Here is a 5,816-nt window from a genome sequence, read left to right as displayed (position 1 = left end):
TTAAAGACTTGTCTTGTGGCCTAACATATGGTTTATCCTGGAGAATGGTTCTTGTGTTAATGAGAATGTACATTCTGCAGCTGTTGGATGAAATCTTTAAATGTCTGTTAGGTCCATTTGGTCTATAGTGAAATTTAAGTCCTGTGTTTCCTGGTTGATTTTCTGTCTAGATGATCTATCCAGTGCTGGAAAAGGTGTGTTTAATTTCCCAAATGTTACTGTATGAGAGTCTATCTTTCTCTTCAGAATTAATTATATTGCCTTATATCTCTAGATGCTCTGGTGTTGTATGTATATATATTTACAATTTTTGTATTCTCTTGATGAATTGATATTTTTATTATTATACAGTGACCTTCCTTATTCTTTTCTAGATTAACTTAAATTCTATTTTGTCTGATATAAATGTAGCTACTCCTGCAGGGTCTCCATTTTCTTTTCCATAGCTTCACTTTCAGTCTATGTGTATCTTTGTAGGGAAGTGAGTTTATTGTGGACATCACATAGTTCAGTCTTATTTTTGTTTATCCATTCAACTTGTCTATATCTCTTAATTGGGAAGTTTACTTTCATGGTTTTTATTGATAGGTGAGGATTTACTTTTGTCATCTTTGTTAATTGTTTTATATATTTTCTATTCCTTTTTTCCTATCTTACTGTTTATCTTTGTGGTTTGGCGGTTTTCTGTAGTAATAACATTTGATTCCTTTCTCTTCTTTCATTTGTGTATCTTCTCTGAGTATTATATGAGTTTTATGTGCACGTACCTCAAGAATAATGAAGGTTTTGTTCCAGACCACTGCAATAAAGCAAATGTCACAATAAGATGAGTAACATAATATTTTTTGTTTTCTTGTGTACATAAAGTTATATTTACACTGTACTTTAGTCTACTAAATCTTCAATAACCTTATAGTGAAAAAATGTATATACTTTCATTTTGACATGCTTTCTTGCCAAAAAAAAAAAAAAGATCTTGCTAATGATCACCTGAGTCTTCACTAAGCATAATCTTTTTGCTGGTGGAGAGTCTTGACTCTGTGTTGATGGCTAATGATTAACTGTTGGTTGTAGAAGATTGGACTGGCTGTTGTAATTTCTTAAAATAAGACAACAATGACGTTTGCTACATTGATTGACACTTCCTTTCACAAAAGATTTCTCTATATCACATGATACCATTGGATAGCATTTTACCCACAGTAGAACTTTGCTTAAAATTGGAAGTCAATCCTCTCAAATCCTGCCACTGCTTTATCAACTAGGTATGTACTATTTTAAAGTTTCTCTTGTCATTTCTTCAGTATTCACAACACTTTCACTCAGAGTAGATTTCATCTCAAGAAACTGCTTTTTTTGCTCATTCATAAGCAATTTACGTTTAATCATGAAATTGAAGCAATTCAATCAAATCTTTAAGTCCTACTTCTAATTCTCTTGTTATTACCATCGCAGATTCAATAGTAGTGACATCAAATATCATTGATTACATATACCAAAACAGATATTACAATAAAAATTTGAAATGCCAAAATGTGACACAAAGTGGTTACATATGGTTGGAAAAATGGAACTGATAGACTTGCTCAATTCAGGATTGCCACTGACTTTTTTGTTTTGTTTAGTTTTGTTTTTGTTTGTTTGTTTTGCAGTTTTTGGCCAGGGCTGGGTTTGAACCCACCACCTCTGGCATATGGGGCCAGCACCCTACTCCTTTGAGCCACAGGTGCCGCCTGACCACTGACTTTTAATTTGTAATAAATGCATTATCTTTGAAGCAAATTAAAGTCAAATGCAATAAAATAGTTTTATTCTAGTTTTCATGTTGTATTTTTCATGTGTTAACATCATGTTGATAGCTATCATCCTTTTGCATCCAGATGTGGAACTCTCTTAAGCATTTCTGGTAGGACCATCTAGTTATGATGAATTCTCTTGGTTTTTATTTGTCTAAAAAGGATGACTTCTCCTTCATTTCTGAAGGATAACTTGTTGGGTATAGATTTATTGGCTGACAGTTTCTTTCTTTGATACTTTGAATATATTATCTCATTCTCTTCTGGTCTGTAAGATGTCCACTGCAAAATTTGCTGTTAATCTCAATGAGATACCTTCATATGTGATTTGATACATTTCTCTTACTGTTTTTAGAATTGTCTTTGTCTTTAACCTTTGAGAGTTTGGCTATAATGTGACTTGGACAGGACCTTTTTGGGTTTGATTTATCTGGGGATGTTTGAGTTTTCAGTATCTAGATATCTATATGTTTCCCAACATTTGGGGAGTTTTAACTTATTTCATTCAATAGGTTTTCTATGCCTTTTTTTTGTCATATCTTCTTCCAGAATTCTCAAAATGTAAATATTTGTTCACTTATTATTGTTTCGTGTATTACATAAGCTTTCTTTATTCTTTTAATTCTTTTTTTCTGTTCTGTCTTATTTCAAAGACACATTTCATGTTCAGATGTTCTTTATTCTGCTTGATCTAGTCTGTTTTGTTGAAGTTCTCACTTTTTTATTTAATTCATGTAATTCATAGTTACAATATTTCTGCTTGTTTTTTTTTAAGATGATATCTCTTTGTTGAATTTCCCATTAAGATCACAAATTGTTTTCTTGATATCTTTGAACTGGCTGCCTTACAAAGAGGTGGCCAACACACAGGGAATATTTTGGAAATATTTTGTAAAAGGTAAATGTATAGGTACATTTAGCAATAATTTCCCATCTTCTCTATGTATAGTGACTTTGGGGCAATTAATTTTATAATTAATTAAGTCTTTAGTAGTGTTATATTATACTAATATTAAAGACTTATTGGATAGCATTGCCTTTGATTCTAGGTGGGTACAATAATATAGCTTCTGTATGATTTCTTTGACAGTAACCAGTGTCAGTGGTGTGAATTCCTCAGTGGCTTAAGCTGTAGTTCATAATGAAGGCTGTGGCAAGCCTTTACTCTGAATGAGGATGCCAGGTGAGCCAGTCTTTGTGCCCTTGGGGGTGTAAACTGGTGCTGGTAGTGACAGGTGTGATTGGGCCAGTTAACAGCGTGCATGGGTCTTGTCAATGGCAGCAGTGGAGTGAGCAGGCTGGTCTTTGCAACCCTAGGCAGCTTGAGTTACATTGGTGGTGGCAGTGGGACACCTCTTGAGCCCTAAGATGATGTCTCTGGTAGTAAAGAACATTGGTAGTATCTGTAAGTTTCCCAGTGGCCTAAGCTATGGTTGTTTGTGGAGGCTATGGTATGACTTTGCTGGTAATGATACTGGGTGGGCTGATAATTGAGCACTTGAGAAGCAAGTGGTAGCCCTACTGCATGAGTGGTCCAGGTTTCCAGCAGTCCCTGGGCAGATGGGTCTTTAGTCCCATGGGCTGGTGTATATGGATGCCAGTAGTGGTAGACTCCAGGTGGATTCATCCTTGGGCCCCTGGATGACATGCACAGGATTCAGTTCCCAGGTACCTAGTATCCAAGAACTTAGGCATGCTGTAGCCCCATTACTAGAGGAGGAGGGGATCACTCTCAGCAGTGGTGGTCCCCAATGGGCAGTTCTCAGGCTTGGGGTAACATGTATTTCAACTCTCTATATCCTGGGTATTAATGTTGGACCACCTGTGTCCCAGAACACAGTGAGGCTTCAAGTACTAAGGACATAATTGCACTGTTGGGTCCAGCTGGTGTCATAACACTGCTTCCCTCTGAGTAAATGTGGGAAAATGTTGGCAGAGCCACAGGTAAGTGAAGATGTGGAGGTCACTGGGTCCAAGGGCATGATGCAGTCTGGTGGTGCTCTTTGTGGTTTCCTTGCTGAACCAGTGTTCTTCCTTGGCCCCCCTAGATGTGTGGTTATCTATTTGCCCAACTTGACCCTGACTATTTTGCAATAGAAGCTTAATAGATATACTCCTTATAGTTTCTGTGATACAAAAAGTGATACACAATTCATATTTTCAACTTAAAATAACAAAAATAGAGAAGCAATTATAGCGCAAAGGATCAAGAAACTCAATGTTAGTAATAAAAGATACTGCACATATACAAATTGTTTCATTCAAGCATAGCCTACCTCAGAGGAAAGGAGTATGGCTACAATTACTGGGAAAAAAAAAAAAAAAAAACATGTATTAGTAATTTCTAGGAAGAAACACAACCCCAGCGTCCTTCCTTATTAGGAAGGAGGAGTTTACCTTCAACTTAAATCTGGACCTTACTCTTCCTAACAAAAGGCACCAAAGACATGTCTCCATTCGTTGCTGTAACATGGTACAGGACTTTCCTTTGGCCAGAATATAAAGTCAGGAGACAAAGCATTTGTATTTGAGAAAGAAAAATTAATAGCAGTGCAGATAGAAAAAGAAGCCAGACATTTTTCAAAGTGACACAATTGAATAGTGATTTTAAAATCAAGAGTTTTCTATAGCCATGTGCAATTCTAAGTGCTTGAAATATAATAACCCATTTAGTCCTTTTAATGACCCTAGAAATAACCCTTTCTGCCCCCATTCCATACATTAAAAAACTGATGGGAAAAGTTAAGTAAGTTGCCCAAGTCACAGAGCCAGGATTTGGTTCTATATATTCTGTGCTCATAACCACATTGGACGGCTTGTCAGAAAAAAAAAATACCAGTTTAAATAAAATTTCAACAAAATATGAAAACCCAGTCAACATAAGCAAAAAACAGAAAGCAGGCATAGCCTTTTGAAGATCAGCAGATCCTAAACAAAGAAGATTTACCTGGATGAAAACAAACAAAACTATCTTCTTATCTTGTAGAAAAAAAATTTTAAAATAATCCTAGTTCATTGGTAAGAAGGTATAAGACAAATACAGAGGAGATTAGAAATAAATATCAGGACCTCATAGAATCATATTTTCAGTGTACTATTTAGGATTGTGTTTAAGTAAGCTTCATTCTGTGTCATTTATAATATGATCCCTCTCTCTCTCTCTCTGATTGCGCTCAGCATTTTAGAAAGTGGCTTTATTATTATTATTATTATTTTAAGGAAACTTCACCTTAGAAGGCTTCATTTTTCTTTTCTTTTCTTTTTTTTTTTTTTTTTTTTTTTTTTATCAGGGCTGGGTTTCACCCATCTATATGCCCACCTCTGGCATATAGATGGGGCCAGTGCCCTACCCTTTTGAGCCATAGGCACTGCCCTTAGAAAGTGACTTTAAAAGATCTCTGTATCATAATAGCTATAAGCTTAGCACAAACCAACAATTCATTATGGTTTTCTTTTTAAATTCAGAAGGGTAAATGGTATCAAAGACTAGGGCATAGTAATCATTTTATTCATTATAGTGATAGGTTTGATAATTAGACTGTAAAGAATTTAAAGGTGTCAAGAAAGAACTATTGAAATCATAAACAATGCTTAAACAGAACCTAAAGAGAAGCAAAAAGAATCAGACTTTCTAAACACAACAGAAGGCTACAGAGAAATAGTTTTCAAATGTGAGAGCAAACACAAACTTGTGACATTCAACTTTAAGATGAATTCCTGACTCCAGGTTTTGTAAGATACTGAAACAAACGAGCTTTGTATTTTTAATCTTTTAAAGAAAAGAATCCATCAGCTTGTAATAATTTTAATGCATTTTTTCTGTGAGCTGGGCCTTGATTAGATGGCATTTCAGAGTCCTGAAAATTCTGACCAGGATCGAGCCTAATGCCTACACGTACAGCCATGGCAAACACCAACCAGGATCGAGCCTAACTCCTCCACGTACAGCCATGGCAAACGCGGACCAGGATGGAGCCTGACTCCTCCACGTACAGCCATGGCAAATGCCGACCGGGATGG

Source organism: Otolemur garnettii, unplaced genomic scaffold, assembly GCF_000181295.1.
Source record: "Otolemur garnettii isolate 467f Iridium unplaced genomic scaffold, OtoGar3 scaffold00006, whole genome shotgun sequence".
Taxonomy (NCBI): Eukaryota; Metazoa; Chordata; class Mammalia; order Primates; family Galagidae; genus Otolemur; species Otolemur garnettii.
This window is presented reverse-complemented; position numbering follows the sequence as displayed.